The sequence below is a fragment of the Strix aluco genome, chromosome 2 (assembly GCF_031877795.1).
Source record: "Strix aluco isolate bStrAlu1 chromosome 2, bStrAlu1.hap1, whole genome shotgun sequence".
Taxonomy (NCBI): Eukaryota; Metazoa; Chordata; class Aves; order Strigiformes; family Strigidae; genus Strix; species Strix aluco.
Genome location: NC_133932.1, coordinates 126,118,907 through 126,137,047, shown reverse-complemented (window position 1 = coordinate 126,137,047; position 18,141 = coordinate 126,118,907). Strand labels below are relative to the sequence as shown.

General features: G+C 48.8%; 1 pseudogene; it reads left to right on the top strand.

Moving 5' to 3' along the window:
- The first annotated feature begins 620 nt into the window (after positions 1-620).
- Positions 621-17,453, top strand: LOC141920053 (TBC1 domain family member 22B-like; annotated as a pseudogene).
- The last annotated feature ends 688 nt before the right edge of the window (positions 17,454-18,141 follow it).

Sequence of the window (18,141 nt, the reverse complement as noted above, 5' to 3'; positions counted from 1 at the left end):
CAGAGTCAGCCTAGGTCTCGGCTCCTGACCAAGGAGTGGTGTGTTTGCTGAGAGGTAGTGCCTGTCCTGAGCTTTCTGTCCATGCAGAAGTCTGGCGAAGACAGCTTCAGACAGGGAGTTAAGCTGGGAGAGAGCAGATTCATCTAGCCGAGCTGCATCAGGGAAAACCAGACAAGAGTGGGTAAATAAAGTTACTGAGCATCACTTGGTGGGATCGCTCAATTTTCTTAGCTGTAAAGGTAGGATGTGGTAACACACCTTTGTGTGGAGCTGTAGGATGTGCTGGGAGTTGGGTACAAGGATGTGAGCTAAAGGAGCAGGATCAGACATCGAGGGTACTACAGATACTATGGCAGAAACTTGCTGTCTGGCAGTTGTGCAAGTGCTCGTGTATCTTAGAAGTCACCTGTTGCACCCCTCAGAGCATTTGCACACCTCCTGTCCAGCCTGCACGGATGGATAGGGCAGAGAATGGGCAAAGATGGGACAAACACGGGCAGAACCCGCTTCATGAAGCGGTTTGAGCTCACCGATGCAGGATAGTGGTGTTCAGCCCTGCCTCTGTAGCCTGCTGGATGTGAGACCATCATCTTGAGCTGCTTGTGTGGGAGCACGGCCTGATGGGCTGTGCACTTAGATCAGCTCAGGATGCTTTGTTGGGGGAGCCTGAGTACAAATTCTTTAAAAAGAGCTGCTTGGGAGGTGGGACCCTCTGCCACTGTATCGGCCATTAGCCAGTGAAGGCATCCGCCGATTGCTTCGGAGACCCAGGAAAGGGTTTCCTCACCCAGAGCTGGCTGCCACATCCCCTCCCCTATCTTGAACACACATCGTTCATTTGGCTTGTGAAGTTCAGGCCTTTGCACGTGAATCAAAGCGGTCGCCCCTCAGCAGCGCAGGGACCCCCCGCGCAGAGAGGAGCAGCATTGTGACTGCTGTCATGAGACAGCATGAGCTTGGTGCTGGGTATCGGAGAGGCTCTGCTGCCTCCTCTGCGGCCAGGAGCTGCCATGAGTCACTGGGAAGCAGCGTGGATCTGAAGGGTTTGTTTTTCTTACTCCTGACAATCTGCTTGCTGTGCCCACCCACGGGGGTGCCTCTGCTTAATAGCTGTCCTGACTCCTATCTGTTAATTAGTCAGCAAACTCTTTCCTAGGCTTGATTGCTGGTGGGTAAACACAGCAAACCTTTTCAGTGCTTCCAGCTACGAGGGACGGCTGCTGCGGCGGCAAGCCCACCCCTCGCTGGGCTTTGCAACCAGGATCTCTCTGTGCTGTGTTGTTTCCAGCCTCTGCCCTGGATCTCTGCATCTCTCCCTGCCAGCTGGGCCTGTTGCTGCCACCTCCCCTGCATCAACGGGTTCCCAGCATGCTTTCCAGCCGCACCAGGCTGCTGTCCTCCTCCTACATGGTTGGGCTCTGCTCGTTTTACTGCTGGGCACCATCTGCAGCTCCTGGAAACCAGGCCAGCTCTGTTGACCCATGAGGAGCCTGTCCCTTGTGTGCCAGCTCTGAACGGGCCCTTGTCTCTGCCGTGGGATGCGGGACTGTGCTGTGTACCAAGGGGTAAGGAGGAATTGTTTTCCAGAGATGGTTTTTCAGGGTGGGGTGGCTGTGAATAGTTAACCAAATGGAGGTAATAGCTCAGGATTCCTGTCTTGCATCCAGAGGCTCTACAACCAGTGATGAGCACTTGTATAGGAGCTCTTCTCTGAGGTGTTGCTCCCCATGTAGTGCCTGCAGCCCTCGGGCTCCCTGTCCCATGGGTCCCTTTCCACCGGGAGGGGAGCTGAGGGATGGAGACATGACTCCTTTCAGGCCATAGGAGGTAGTTGATTAAGCTGGGATTTGGACCCAAGTCAAACCGTGTACCGTAGCATTGGCTGCAAGCCTGAGAGCCAGTGTGAGGTTCAATCCTTCAGGTGTGTTGCAGAAGAGCTCCAGTGTCACTGGCTGGAGTCCTTCCCTGTCCTGCAGGGCTCAGAAATGTGAATTCCCAAACCTGGAAATCCCCTTGAAGGAAAAAAGAATGAACATCAGTGCGTGAGGCAGGGGGACTGAGACATGTGGTCACTCAGAGTGAATCAGTGGTGCAGAAAAGAGCAGATCTCAAAACCCAGCTCAGGCTGGAGAGAGCCTAAGAATTTAAACAAGGCTTCTCTTTGCTGCTGCAAAGAACAAATCTTCAGCTGAATGTGGCACTTTGGATCTAAGGCTTTGAAGACAGAAGAGTGTTGAAGCTGCTTTTGGTCTGTATTCAGCTCCTGACAACAGGCGAGAAGTGCAACCCCAGACTAGGTTGAGGAGATTATTTGTGGGTGCTCTGTGGCTTTCTGCAGTGTTGTCTTTTTTCTTTCCCTTTTCTGCAGCATTCAACCTGTCTGTGGAGCACAGCATCCTCTGCTGGATCCCCGGCTCACCAAAAAGTAAGTGCTTATCTTCTGGAGACGCAGGCCACGAGGCTTTGCAGGTTTTTTCTCAGTCCTGCAGCGGGTGGAGGTCTCCAGCATCCTCTGGCACTGTGATGTTCCAGAGGAGAATGGCAGCAGCGGTGTGTGGTGCTGCCTTGAGCTCTGCGAAAGCTTGCGGGGAAAGCTCATCTGCTGGGGTCCCTTGTGGCCAGAAATCCATATCGTACTAGCCACATCAAAGGAGACAGGCGTATTTTTTAGCAGTGGTGTCTGAGCCCTCTGCTCCCCTTCGGAGATGGAAGAATTAAGGGAAGGGGAGGTAAAGCTGCCTGGCGGCTGCGAGGCTAGAGAACCGCAGCACCCTTCCCAGCAGGAAAAGGCAGAGCTGATCTGAACTGCCTTCTTGTCTCTATCTCGTGCTGTGTAGTGGTGAAGGTTCCCCCTTTTCTGTGATGCTTCAGGTAGTGGACTTTGACTCTTGTAGCTGAAGGGTAAATGCAAAGGCTCCTCCTGTGCCTGAGTGAAGAACCAGGCTGGCCTGTCTGCTGGGAGCCATTGCAGCTGTATCAGGAGCATCCACGAGTGCAGACTGGCTCTAACTCCTGACATGCCTCTCCCCAGGTCGCAGGACTTTTTTTGGGTGTTAATCTACCAGTTTTTTCTAGGGTGGGGGGAGGCAGAGCTGGAGGAGTCATACGTCTCTCCCCTTTGCCCTTCTGAGCTGGGAAGCCTGGCAGTTCTCCAGCTGTGTGCTGGCACTGTGGCCTCCGTGCCCTGCCATCGTACCAGCTCGGGCTCTGCCTCCCGCCAGCGGGCAGCCCAGAGAGACTTAACATGTTCCATGGGCTTGGGAGGAGGAATGGGGAAATTGGAAGAAGGGACTGGCTGGTTGGAGTGAGGATGTAGGGCAGGAAAGAAAATGGAGTGGTCTGACAGCATGGCTCTGATACTGTTTCTCTCTGGCTCCCAGCTTCATCAAGGACCGCTCCAAGACGCTGCCTATGAAAAGCAAGAAGGCCTCCAGCTTTCACGAGTTTTCCCGCAACACTAGTGATGCCTGGGACATTGGTGATGATGAAGATGAGGACTTCTCTTCCTCCTCTTCTTCTTTACAAACCCTGAATTCTAAAGTGGCCAAGGCCACGGCAGCCCGGGTTCTGGAGAACCACAGTAAGCTGTGGGCGAAACCTGAGTGGGCCCAGTCTGCTCTCAGCGATGTGCCCACCAACTGCAAGGTCATCAAGTCCAGCAGCGAGGCCCAGCTCTCTGGGACAGCTGGTAAGAACCACCCTCAGGAGCAGCCTTGTGCTCTGGCACTCCCCTGACTGACTGCTGAACTCAGCCCCTTGCTGCTACTCGCATCTTACGGGCGAGAAGCTCTGGCAAAGCCTGTAAGCTCAACACAGGCTTTCGCCTCCTTGTAGTATCCTGTACTCCAAGGAGCCGTTTCTGGAGGCTTGGCCTTAATGCCTCAGTCTCCTCTGATGTTCAGTATCCTGCGTATAGGCCCAGACGATCCTGTGTTCTGGGTGCTAAGGGATTGTGGAGATCTGTTAAGCCCTTGCTTGGGGTTGCTCACTGTCTGCTTCCTTTGTGGCCCAGTGTGCTGCTCTTAGTAAAGGTCTGGATGAGGTCCTGTTGACCCCAGGTCGGGGCAGTTTGGGCAGAGAACTGAGCAGCATCAGCCCCTGCTCGTCGCAGGTAGCCGGCTGCCTGTGCTGTGGAAGTCACCCAGCAGGTCCCTGCTGCCAGCAGGTGGCATTGGCAGCCCATCGCCTCCTCTCTGCACTAGCAATTAGCTTGATCACTCTTTAGATCAGCAGTGAGCAGAACGGATCTGAAAGTTGGTTCCTGTGGGATTCCCACAGGTCCTTCTGCCTCATCTCCTGTGCCCTTCTGCCCATGGCTTCCCATGGGAAGAGGGAATTCTGATCCTCTGGCAGCCAGGTGTCTGATGCAGGAGGAAGGAAGGGAGGGAGAAATGGGGGGGAAATGATGGAAGAGCCACAACAGATGCCTGTGAACCAGCTGATCCATCAGAGTGGGTCAGCGGTGCTCTGTTTGCTGGAACTGGGGAAGAGAGGGGTGAAATCTGCAGTGGCCAGAAGTAGGGTTGGAGAGGTGCAGACTCCGTCCCCACCTCACTGCAGCATCTGCTCCTTGCAGAGGAGGCCTGTGTGTGGACCCCCCTTCAGAAGCAGCAGTCTCTTCCCCTTCGGCCCGTCATTCCGCTCATCGCCTGAATCTCTGACCAAAACGCTTCTGATGCTCCCCCCATGACACTGAGGGAGAAAACCTGCCCAGAGAAGTTTCAGCAGCTCCTTTTCAGCCACAGCACGGACCTGGGTGAGTGTGGCAAAACGGGGGTGCCTGCGGGTGGGAAGGGAAAGGTGGAGGGGCCCTGCTACCTGCTTCAGGTTGCAATCAGGTCTGCTCTGGTGTGGATGAAATGACTACCTGCAGTTGCTCCAAGCGGAATAGTTGCACAAACTGCTCTGTTGGCAGATGGTTATGTCCCCCATCAGCCTGTCTGTTTCCAGTCTTTCTCCATCTCACAAATGATGGTTGTGATCACTGGGGGCTGTTGGGCTCTGCATGAGAACTGAGGATCTGGAGGATTGGAGCCCCTGCAGCCACCAGTCCTGTACCCAGACTGAGCTGAGAACGTCTCTAGTCCCCTTGCTGCAGACCCACATCCCCTGTCATTGCTAATGTGGAGCCTTCCTGGAGACTCAAGTGTCTCCAGAGCCTGCAGGAGCAGACTGGGCTTTCCTCTCCTTCCGGGTGTAGTGGTGCCTGGACGTGCCTAGGATCTAACCCACTGCCACCACTGTCCGTTTGCAGATGAGCTGAGGAAATGCAGCTGGCCTGGTGTGCCCAGAGAGGTCCGACCTGTGATGTGGCGTCTCCTCTCAGTGAGTACTCGGAGCTGTGACGCAGGAGTCTTGGGGGACTGTGCCAAGCCAGGGACATGTGCTGCTAGACCTTCGTTGTGTCCTGTAACCAGGTTTGCTCATTTGTATCTGTGCCCAGCCTACGGGTGAGCTGTAGGGTTTTTTTTGGTTGGGGAGTGTAATTGCTACATCCTCTTGGAGCACAAAGCCCAGACTGTTGCTGGGAACGTGTGGTTCCCTCTTGTTTGGGAAACTGAATCCCGTGAAGGTGGGTTGCTCCAAGATCAGTGAAGGCATCAGGGGCTGGGAAAGCCAAATTCCATGAAAGCTCTTTCCCCAGCTCCTGAGTCTCTGTGCCTGATGCTTCCAAGTGCACAGCTGACCAGCAGGATTTCAGGGGGTGGTTTGTGGTGAGGGAAGAGGGTCTGCCCTGACACAGCTTTTCCTGCCACAGGGTTATCTCCCTGCAAACATGGAGTGGCGAAAGCTGACCTTGCAGCACAAGTGGGAGGAGTGCTTCGGCTTCATCCAGCAGTATTACGATTCCCAGGACAAGGAGCACCATCAAGACACCTACTGACAGGTACAAGCCCTCTGCCCGTTGCCTGGCTTTCTGCCTTGGTTATGTCCCTTTGCTCCCTCTAGCTGTAGCTATCAGGAGTCTTCTCCTTGGGGACAGGACACCATGTTTCTGTCTGTCTTCTTACAGGTAGTAGTTTAAGCCTTCCCTAAATCGACCTAATAACTAGAATTCAGACCCCAGCTCTTTCCCAGCTCAGGGCACCTGCCCACGCCTGAGCAGAGGAGACTGGAGATTAAACTGTAGATGATTTTCTCAGTGCAGCTGTCATCTGCAGCCCTCACTGCGCTTGTCAGCATGTGCAGCTCTTGCCTGAGGGGACACTGAGGGGTGGATTCCCCTCTGTTAGCCTGTGAGGAGTTACTGTGCCCCTGGAAAGCACAGCTGGTCTGTGTAACCCACTCTCTCTTCCAGATCCACATCGACATTCCAAGGACCAACCCTCCCATCCCCGTCTTCCAGCAGCCGCTCATCCAGGAGGTAAGAGGGGGAGCGAAGCTCCTGCCCTACATTTGCTGTGGGGTGTGTGTGGGCTTAGACCAGCACTGCCATGAGTGAGGGGGTTTTGCAGGGAAACTTCCCTGGCTGACAGCTCCTGATGTGAATACCTGCTGAAACTTTGTCCCATGTTTCTGAAATCATACTTGGTGCTCAGGAGTGATGAGATCAGCTCTTTTGTAGTGAGATGTAGCCAAGAATTGGTAAAAGACCTGAAGCTTATGTTTTGAGACAAATTCAAGGTGATTGAACCAGAGGAGATCAGTTGTATTTTGCTATGAAACCTCTTCTGTGTGAAGCAGAATGTGGGAAACGCGGGCAGGGAAGGGTTTGAGAGGTGGCCAGGAGGTGTGAGGAGCATCTGTGCTCTTTAGAAATGAGCTCAGCGTGTGTGTATATGTCAGAGCACGGTGCCCTGGGGCTGGGCAGTCTGGCAATAATGCACTGGTTGTTGGGGGGAGGCTGCTCTCTTGGGAACTATCCCGACCCGTGATGTTTTGCCAGACGAACTGTGCTGATAACAGATAGCAGCCTTGGCTTTCCACGTGATGCTCAGCAAGGTGTGCTGCTCTGCTAATGGGCAGCCCTGCCCTATGGGTGGAAGGGTCTTAAGCCACCTGGATCTTGAAAAGTTGGGTCTGCACTTCTTCAAACAGAGGCTTTGAGGAGCCTGGGCTGCTTTGTTCTGTGAAGTGTGGGCTGGCCTGTGTGGGGGTTCTGTGGATCATACCCGAGTCTCTCCCAGGACTTGCATGCTTCTTATCTCACCAGTATTGCTGCAGAAAAGCCTGTCAGTGCATGATCTCCGCTCCCTGAGCTTAGCAGTTATGCTTTTCTGCCTTTCCTTTGTGCACAGCTAATGCAGGTACCTGCTTTCCCTCATTCTTCCCTAGATCTTTGACAGAATCCTGTTTATCTGGGCCATTCGACACCCAGCCAGCGGCTGTGTGCAGGGAATCAATGACCTGGTCACTCCATTCTTTGTTGTGTTCCTCTCTGAGTATGTTGGTAAGTCACTTTTGCTGTTTGAAGCACGGTGCTGCCTCTTGACCACAGTGTTTGAAATGGTGTGAAGCGCTGGCATCAGACAGGTTTGCCTTGATGGAGGGGATGATGTGTGTGTTCTTCCTTCAGCGCCAGCTGAAGATGCCTCTTGACCTCTTACTGTATCTGTGCTGCCTGGTTGAATTGAGTTCAGTTTCATAACCTTGCTGAGCTCCATGGAAGTTGAAGTGCTAAGGGTGGATTTGCATTTGAATGTATTTAACATCCTCACAGTTTGGAGGAGAACGGTGTCTTTTAGGTGCTGAGGGATTTTAGGCTAAGCTCTGATATACAGAGTTGGAGGGGGGAGGGTCTTGCTCTCAAAGCCTGCCTTGGACCTAGTTCTTGCTCTAGAAGGAGTGAGTGAAGTATAAAGAGACCCTGCTGAGAATGTAAACTAAACTCTTTAGATAAAGGTTCATGTCACCTGCTGCTAATACAGGTGTGTTTCTCAAGCTGAGAGTTTCAGAAAGCAAATTGACTTCTCCCTGCTGCTTTTGGCTTTCTTGTCAGCCAGTTGCTTTTAGCTGGAGATCAAGTAATTTCCACCCATAGTGTTTTTATTCTTTCTCCAGCTCTAGCTGAGTTTTGGGCTTGCTGTTAATGCTGGGATGCCATAATCCCAGGGGCTCTTAGTTTTCACTGTACATAGAAGGAAAAAGGAATTTGTAAGACTATATTAGTGACAGAGACATTTTGTTGAACAAATATTTTTAAGGTCTGATCCAAAGCTTGTTGAAGTCAGCAGCAGGCTTCCGTTATCTAGCTGAGGCTTTAGAACCTAGTACTGACCTGCCTCTTCCGAGGGCGTTGCGAAGAGGAAAGCCACCTCGGTTTCCACTCTGGCAGCCGGTGTGGTCAGGATTGATCCTTCGGAAGTGCTGTTGCTCCTCACGGCCTGAAGGAGAAGGCACAAAATGTGGCCCTGCTGCCAGCTGAAGGGAATTCCCTTTCCTGGGAGGTCAGGAGCCTCTTGGGTCAGGTCTGAGCAGGTTCCCTTTGAGTGTCTTCTGTGCCTTATTCCTTGAGCGGCATTGGTGACACTGAGTCCTGGCAGAGGCTGGTTGCTCAGGATCGATTTATTGGGTTAGAAGTGGAGCTGTGCGTGGTGAGTTCTCCATGCAAGAAGGGAGCTGGTCTGAAGCATCAGAGCTGCCTGTGGGTAGCTGGTGTGGCTTCTTGCAGTCCTGTACCGTGTTGAGTGTTGGGGCTCACATCTCTCTGCATCTGGCTGCAGAGTTCATGCTGCATCAGACGTGTCCCTCTCTTGCTGGGGTTGTGCTTCTCGCTGTCTTCCAGGGCTCTCTTCACCCCTGACTAAAGCTTCGTCTCTGAATGTGGCCTTCCTGTTTCCAGCTGTGTCTGAAACTTGTGTTGGAGGAAAAAAACCCTCTGCGTGAGACCCGCTGAGTTGAATTTGGCCAAGCAACATCATGGATCCCTCTTTTGTCCCCAGAGACTGGGATTCAAAGCCAGTCTTGAGGTCCAGTGACTACCTGCTCCCTGGTCTGGCTATGTAGCACTCAGAGTTTAAGGGCAAGATCAGTAATTGCCTTGAATGTACGTGGGAAAGAACTGGCAGTGCTCAGTGCCATGTAACCCCTTTTGCAACAAGATTGAAGTCACTGGTAGAGCATTGGCTCTTCTCTACAGCTGCCTTTGGCTGAAGAGGCCCCTGAAGAGCGGGTGCTGGGCAGGGTCTGGAAGCTCTCCGTGTTGGATCATTAATGCTCATGTCCTGGTTTAACCAGGATAGGGTTAAGTTTCCCCAGCAGAGGGGGGGAGCTCTAGCCGGGTTATTCAGATACCATGCAGAAGTCACATCCTGGCAGGTCACATTTTTCCTGGCGCGGGAGCGCGGTGCACTCGTGGTTTTGTACATTGTGTTTCTCACTGCTGTATTTAGTAGCTATTTTGCTCTGTTCACTGCTATCACTATTACTGTTATTGTTATTGTTGTTGTTTGTTGTGTTGCTATTGCACTGTTGTATTAAACCTTTCCCTATTTCAGTCTTGGGGCTTTGTATTTCACTCCCTTTGTGGGGGAGGGGCAGCGGCCGCGTGGTCTCAGACCCCGGCAGGGGCTAAACCACCACAGCTCAGGATCCCTGGATCAGCCAGGTCTGCACTGCACCCGCGTCCTTGCAGCAGGAGAGCCAAAAGATGCCTTGCACAGTTTGATAATCCTTGTGCAGCATGTGCCAAGGGACAACTCGCCTTTCTGTGGGGGATCTCTTGTTCAGAGGAAATGCTGCTAGTATTCTTCAAGCAGTATCCCCCTTGGGAAAGGGGACGATCTGTTTGGCTCAGGCAGCCCCTGCCCACAGAGCCCCTGAGGGCTCGTACACCTCTGTGTCATCTGAGGGAACTTCCACACTCAAAGGGGTGTGTACAATTGGCCTGGAAAAGTTTCCCTCACCTTTCTGTGAAAGCTGGCTCTGGGGAGTTGCCACCAGCACTGACTCCATCCTCAAACCTCTTGGGTTTGCTGCCCCTACTCTCCATTCCGAGCGGGTGTTTTGTTGACTGCAGGATGCTAGAAGGGACCCACCATGCTGCCAGCTGGCTCCTCTGCTCAGCTGCCTGCCGTCTTCCCTGGGATGTTTGTGTCAGAGCATTTGAAGGGCTGTCTCCTGCACCTTTGTTATTCTCTCCACTGTGGTCTGCTGGACCTGGTGCATCCTCTTTATAAGGAGCTGCTATTACAGGAGGGTGTCACTTCAATCCCTCTTCACAGGTGTTATTTCACAGTTGTTGGTTGTTTTTTTTCACCATGAGATAAACAAGACATAAGGGTAGATAATTGTAGGATGACTCTGGCTAAAGCTTCTGGTAAAATCATTGTCCCCTTTGTATTTCTGTACAAATTTCCAGGTAAATGCTTCTGTGCAGATTTCTGCTCTTGCCTCAGGATCTGACTCCAGTTCCTGCAGTCCCAAGGGTGGGATGCTTTTTCTGACTTAAGCACAGCAGGGAAAGCTTGGGTGTCTCAGCAGTGTTCACTCCTGCCATGAAGCTCCTATTAGAAGGCCCTGTGTTTCTGTACTTAGGGCTGTGCACTCTGAACATGTTGCATTCAAGCACCTGACGCTACCTAGGATCACACACAGCGATGCTTTGTAAGTTTTGAAATGCCCTCCCAACAAGCACTGCAAGGAGCCTTGTAAGTACTGTCCTGTAGCATCCCTCTCTGAGGAGGATGGAGTCATCACTGGTTTTTTTCCTCTACTTTTGAGGCATGAGGCATAGTCATTGTGTGGGTAGGCTGAAAGCTGAGATGTTGTGACCTAAAAGGGCAATCTGCATGAAATTCTTGGAAAGTGAAAAGTTCTATATGCGTGGTTTTACCTATTACTTTGTGTGGAAGGTTTTCACTGCTGTCCTTGCCTATCTTTGAAAGCATGTGATTTAACTTCTTCCCCTTACCAGCATAGTTGCTCTTGCTTTTTCCTCCTTGCCCTCCTGCTTTTGCATATGGCTGCTGCTCCCAGTGTGGCTTGTGTCTGCTTTATACAATCCCTGCTGTCTTGCAATTCAAAACTGCCTTCGGTCTTGAGCTGAGCTCAACCCAAAGCAAAGCATATCATGGCCACAGAGCAATATTGCCTCATTGGAGCAGCTTTGAAATAACAATCTTGGTTTCTCACTTTGCTTAACAGCTTCTGTTTCAGACCCTTTTGACCCAATTTTTCCAGGGCTTGAGAACTCATTGCCTGCTTTACGTGGTGTGTGCTGTATGGCTCGCTCTGTTCAGTGATTTCCCCTGGACCTTCCAAGTTCCTCTTGCTTCTTTGCAATCAGCCAGCCAAAGGGCAGGTGTTGGATACGTTTAAGGCAGCAGGTTGCTAATGGGGGCTCTGCTCAGCCAGAGCACGTGCATCCCTGCAGCAGTGGCAGGAATAACGGGGGGATGTACAGCTCGCTGGTAGAAGGCGTCTGATCTCAAAGAGCCTGAAGGATTTGCACAGGAGACCCTGTGCCAGGGAATATTAAATATTACTCCATGTCCAGAAATAAAACTGCAGATACTATCATGCTGAAAGGTGTTCATCTGTATATCTTCCCTTCCACCCAGAGAACTCCTTAAGGCCAGCATGTAATTTTGCAAACATTCGATCCCTTCTGTAAGTGACTGCATGCTGTACACACCTTGTCTTTTTGATTATGATGCTGGTTTAGACTGTATATGTCCTTTCACGTCCAGGAGACTGAATCTGTGTGGTTTTGCTTAGAGAATAATAATTTTTAAAGTTAAAGAATAATTCTGGTTTTAAACCCTTTTAATTTTATCCTTTCTCCCCCCAGAACATGATTATTTTTAAAGGTAATTTAGCTCACTAGGTTCTAGGGACTGGGTGGTTTAAAGGAACAGTTACAGAAGCTAAACCTTCCCAAGTTGCTGTCTCAATTCCCATTCACGTATTAGTGAACAATGTTGCCATCTGACAGCTGCCTGCAGCTCTCATCAAAATGAGATGGTGGTACAAGTCCAGTCCTCGAGGCTGAAGGGAAACCGGAGGGAAGCAAAAAGAAAATATGCCCCTCTAATCTGTCCTGCAGGTTGGGACCCTGTGGGCACCCTTGGCTGAGTGCTAAGAACGGAGATGGGAGATGCACATGTGGCGTGCTCTGCCTGGAAAGGCTCCTTATCGCGGTGAGTAAACTCACCAGTGCTTTGCAGGTCAGGGTGTGACTCATGCTCCAAGGTGCTTCTCAGCATGAAGGACCCAACTAGCCAAATGGGAATCTTAAAATGTGGTGGACGCCGCGTGCTTTCTGTTAGCTGAGAGATGTGTACCTGGTGGGTCAATTTTCTTTGAAAAGACTCATGTTTAAAGAAGTCTGTAATTTCTGCAAAACCACGTACTATTGCTTTGGCATTCCTGAAAGTCCTTACGTCTTCCAAGTGTAACACACTTCAAGGCTTTGCAGGAATAAGGAAACAAAATATGACCTCTTAGATGAATCAGCTCCTACCTTTGCAGAGACCACAACAACCCCCAGCAGCACTACAGGCTTGGGGAGGAGTGGCTGGAGAGCTGCCAGTCAGAGAGGGACCCGGGGGTGTTGATTGACAGCCAGCTGAACATGAGCCAGCAGTGCGCCCAGGTGGCCAAGAAGGCCAATGGCATCCTGGCTTGTATCAGCAATAGCATGGCCAGCAGGGACAGGGAAGTGATTTTACCCCTGTACTCAGCACTAGTGAGGCCGCACCTCGATTACTGTGTTCAGTTTTGGGCCCCTCACTACAAAAAGGACATTGAATGACTCGAGCGTGTCCAGAGAAGGGCAACGAAGCTGGTGAAGGGTCTGGAGCACATGTCGTACGAGGAGCGGCTGAGGGAACTGGGGTTGTTTAGTCTGGAGAAGAGGAGGCTGAGGGGAGACCTCATCGCCCTCTACAACTACCTGAAAGGAGGTTGCAGAGAGCTGGGGATGAGCCTCTTTAACCAAGTAATTAGTGATAGGACAAGAGGTAATGGCCTCAAGTTGCGCCAGGGAAGGTTTAGACTAGATATTAGGAAGCATTTCTTTACAGAATGGGTTGTTGGGCGTTGGAATGGGCTGCCCAGGGAGGTGGTGGAGTCCCCATCCCTGGAGGTATTTAAGAGTAGGGTCACCATAGTGCTGAGGGATATGGTGTAGTTGGGATCTGTCAGTGTTAGGTTAACAGTTGGACTAGATGATCTTCAAGGTCCTTTCCAACCTAGATGATTCTGTGACAATAGCAGATCCATAGATCGATACAGTGCTAATGTGGTGTTGTTATAAGCCCACATGTTACCTCCAGAACTTGCCTGTAATCAGAATATTACTGATCTCATACCTTGATTTCAAGTCACTAAAAAGCTGCATAGGCCCTCTACGGGATAAGAAGATTGGAAAGGAAAGATTGGAATGGGCAACACAGGGAAAATAATCAGTGATGCCTGAGTTCCAGGAAACAGACACTCTCCTGGGAAAATGTCTTTTCAATCACTTATAGTTACAGCTGTCCACTGATGACCCCAGGGCCAGGGTGAGACATTAGATTAAGACCATCAGGTGTGCTGGATGGCACAACCTGGCTGATTTAATGAGTTGTTCTATAGGTATTATAACTGATGTGAATTAATCTCTTCACTGCATGACTGGATCTCATTGTTAGAAGTCACGTTGCCTGCTCTGGCAGACGGTGCAGCCTGGTAGATCAGCTCAGCAAGCAAGGCTAAGCCACTGGAAAGTCTTTTCTTAGGCGGAGTTGTGGTTCTACCTGCTACTTAAATACTAATCCATTCTTTCTCTAATTTGTGAGGGTGGTATGGGGATGCTGCCCAATCTTCAGAGACGAACAAAATGAGAGTTTGTTACAGTGTTGGTCTCCTCTGGGTGAAAAAACAGAGCAGAAGAGCCCACCTCACATGGAGTTTGCCCATCTCTTTACTACTGTGTTCTCACAAGTTTTATGTAGAGATACACAATTCACATGCCAGCTGTCCCTTGTGAATGGTTAGTGGCAAATGCAACTCACCCCAGATAAGCACTCCTGATATTTCCTTCTTGTGCTAGCTCTGTCCTCACACAGGAAAGGCCAAACATGGCACCTCTCATATGCACAGGAGGGTTTGGGAGAGGAGGGATCCGCAGTCAGTGTTGGGAACGAGAGGTGTTGGATGAGACCAAGAAGCTGAGGACATGCCTTTTTAGTCAACTTACAGTCCTACTATAACATCAGCAGACCCTGATGAAAGGGTAAAAAAAGCAAGGGGGTTGACTTTTGCACTGTCAGTTCAGACTCTGTTCAGGAAGCTGAACATATTTTATAAAATATGCCTGTGTAGGTACTTAAGCACGTTGGAATATATTGGGCTTGGTTAGCGCTAAAAGTACCTTCTTGATTCTGTTACCTTTGTTCTCATTAGAAAGTAATTGATGAGTTTGTCTTTGAACAGTGAGGCTCACCTGATAATTTTGCAGCATTTAGACAGCTTTGTGGCTAGTTGCCTTTTTTCAAGGCCAGTAGGAGGATATGAAACACATTGATTGATGTGTAACTCAGGGTGAGGCACCAGAATCAAGTCAAGAAGGCAAACTGGAGAGCTAAGTTGCTATTATACTTCATGTATCAAATATTCTTCTCAAAAACAAAAGGCATTAGACATGAACAGGACAAATGTCTGTACTCTCACACCATGCACAGGTTAAATTCTTCCTCTTCACATGTTCTGTTTAATAAAGGACATTGTTTAAAGTTGATTAAATTAGTTTCAGACATCTTGGAAGCCATGGAAAGATGAAGAGCAGCAAACAGATGAGATGTTCAGGAGAAACTCACTTTCTATATCTGACTTTGAGGTTGCCCCATACCAATGGCATTTCTCTGCCTTATGTTCCTTCTGAAAAATTCATTAATTCAGATCACTTTTTTAGTAAAAGCTTTTGTCTCAGAAGACATAAAACCTCTGCACTGAGCCTGTGCAAGAAGTAGTCTATTCTCTTTGCCTGTTACAATATAACCCTCTTGCCTTGCAGCTTCTGTACTTGCAATGCTGGACAGTTTCAGGAAGAAAAAGTAGAGATGTCCCAAACTCAGTGATTAACACACATTTTCCCAGCACTGCTTACACTGAAATCACTGATAGGTTTTGGAGTTAGCGTTGCACTGGTGTAGCAGGATCCCGTTAGAGCTCTTGCCCTAATGCCTGATTCACATTTTTAAGGCACTCCCAAGAAATTAGAGAAGCAAGCAATAATTCGTTGAGCTGCCTGCCATAAGCCAGCTGAGGCTGGCCCATAGGTGAAAACCAAGGCACCAGATCATCCAGTAAAAATTGGATGGCCTGGGATGTGGTAGGAAACCCAGTTGACTAATTTAGGCTAGATACCTAAATCTTGGATGGCTCATGTTAGGAGACACAAGGCCTGTGTGGGTTCTTATGTGTTGGCCTAATCAGTTTCATACCAGAGTAATTCAGTTTGTCTGTGCAGGTGTGAGAGGAGAATGAGGCCTTTTAAATAGGTAGAGATTTGTAAACATGGAGTATAAAATAGGTGCTCTCTTGTGGCTTTTAATTGCCCTGTTAGTTCTGTGTGCTGCTTGAATGCTTCATTGAAGGCTTTTAATAGTTACAAAAGACATCACCTCTGATAAGAGTGAGACTAAATACGATGCCTGCTACACTGTAGAGTAAGAGCTTGTGGCCTCTGTCCTTGTTACTTGCACTTCAAAACTTTCACTTCACTATTTTCAAAGGAACATTGTGTGAACTTAGCAAAAACCTGACTTCAATTTGAGTTTTTAAATTTAAGTTTGCGGCAAGATGTGCTTAAACTTGTTATAAATGCAGCAAAGTAAGGAACAGGTTTTTTCTAATTCTTTTCAAAGGCATGACTGTGTGTGCTGAGTTGATCATGTCAGGAAAGGGAGTCAAACTTCAGCTGGTGGAGGTGGCCTCATTTTCTCAGAGGTAAGAGGTTTCAGAAGTCTCTTGTCCCCTGGCAGGGATGGGGAGAGGTGCCTGATCTAATGCTGACAGTTCTCTACATTCCTACACATACCATCAGTCTCACTCTTTTTTCATCTGGGCCTTTTACACAGCACTATCAGGGAAAGAAGCATTACTTTCAGTGAAAAATGTGTTTGTGAAAACGTAAATTATCAGCAGGCTGCAGGTATAGCTTGCTCTCCTCTAAAACTAATTGTAACTCATTTTTATTTAGCACTTGACATTGTCCATTTAATTCAGCACTGAAGTTTTATACAGGTTTCTAAAGCATCGCTTACCGTTTCATTATCTGACTTCAACAGCAAAAGATGACATAGGTGAGCTATGTTTAACTCAAAAGAAGCAATAAAAGAACATATGCTTATTAAGCAGTAATAGAGGAATCCTACTAAGCTCTTTCTAAAATTGTTTCCCAGACTAGAAGTATGCATTCTTCCAATAAGTGTTGGGTACTCTTTTCCCAGAAGGAGCCAGTTAGTATTTATTATCAACATTAATGTGGCTGAGAGATATGTTGGCCAGTGACAGGTTGCAGTATGAGCAAAGTAGTTTTGAAATGTAGTTATGTATCTTTCTTCCACTTGGATTAAGATTTCCTAACCTGAATTTATCTGAAGAAAAATTGACAGAGCAATCAGACTAACTGTGGGTGAATCTTGCACAGAAAACACAACCAGGAGTTTATATGAAAGTCTACTGAGATCTGTGTTAAGAAATTGTGTTTTTTCTGAGCTTTTACCATTTTGAGAAAATTGAAAATTATATTTATTATCCATTCAAATGAAGAGTTAGTGATCTGAGATACAACTGTTTTATAAAGCATATTAAATTACGTAGTTGTACACAGACTTTGTGCTAATATGTATTAATATGCCCTGTAGTATCTGGAAAAGTAATGAAATAGTTGTTTCTGAATTGTCAACTCTGTGCTAACATGTGTTGTAAACCCCTTCTTTTTATCCAGAAACAAAATTTCCTGTGCAATACTATTTTTTTTCCTTTTTTTTTCTTTTTTTTCTGGAAGGAAGAATTAATGGACCTTTCAGAAGGAAACAATCTCTGCGAGGAAAGATGCAAATCAGTCATCTGTGAGACATGGCTGATGTCCCCACGCAGTCACTTGTGCTGTGCAGCCTACAGGGGATGGAAGAATACCCCTCTCTGCTGGGCTGCTTCATCCTGAGGAAGGCAGTTTGCCATTGCCTGCCGGGGGGAGTTGTCTCCCCTCCTATCCTACCCCTCAGACTAGTACTGTCCCTCTGTTTGTCTTGCTCTCCAGTGTACTCCAGGCTCAAAATGAAAGGCAAGGAAAATGTTAGAGGAGAAGACTCACTGGGGGCAGAGAGAGCACCTGGAGAGACCAGGGACTGACAGGAATGTCAGTGGCTGTAATAACCACCCAGGATTCACAGACTGCTTAACAGGAGTGCAGAAAAAGTATGTGCAAAAGACGAAGTTTGCCCCTTTCTCCGTGAAGTGCAGGTGAGCTGACAGTTGTAAAAAAATCGCAGAAGTTCTTGAGAAAAAGGAAAAATGTCTGAGTGGTTTTGAGAAAATGGTTATACTGGTCTTGGGACAGCAGGATGACTCTCCTGCTACAGACTGCTGGTTCAGGAGCAAAACCTACATAAGCTGTGATAAGCTTATCCTGCTCCACCTCTGCTGGGCCCACTCCTGCGAGAGCTGGATGGTGTGATCATGAGCATTTGTGTCCTGGACACATGTCATGCAATGAGCTCTTCTGCAGATAGAGGCAGATGACTGTAGATTTCAAGGGAACAAATTTATTTCTTTGCTCTTCCAGTTTATTGCAGTGGTAGCCATCAGATAACTATTGCCTCAAGTTTTTAAACATCAGACTCATCATCTTTCAATCTGGAGCAGTCCACTGTGACACTACAGGGGTTTTTTTGTTAATCTCTACATTCCTCCACTGCCATCCATTTGTGAACCACTATTCCCATAATGGCTGTGGCTGTTTTAGTAGAGTTTCAGAAGGCTTTAGTAAAAAGTATATACTAGGTGTTTTTTTAAAGGCTCTTTGAAACCCCATCTAGCCTGGAAAGATGCTCTGGCATGGGGCCCTCAGGAGGACTGCAGGCAATTGCTATCTCTCAGCTTGCTTATGAGCTCAGCCAGTTTTTCTCTCCTCAGCTGCTGCTCAGGGAAATAGTCATGACTTTATTTCCCTTCACTTGTTGTATTTGCAGCAGTTCTACATAAGACTGT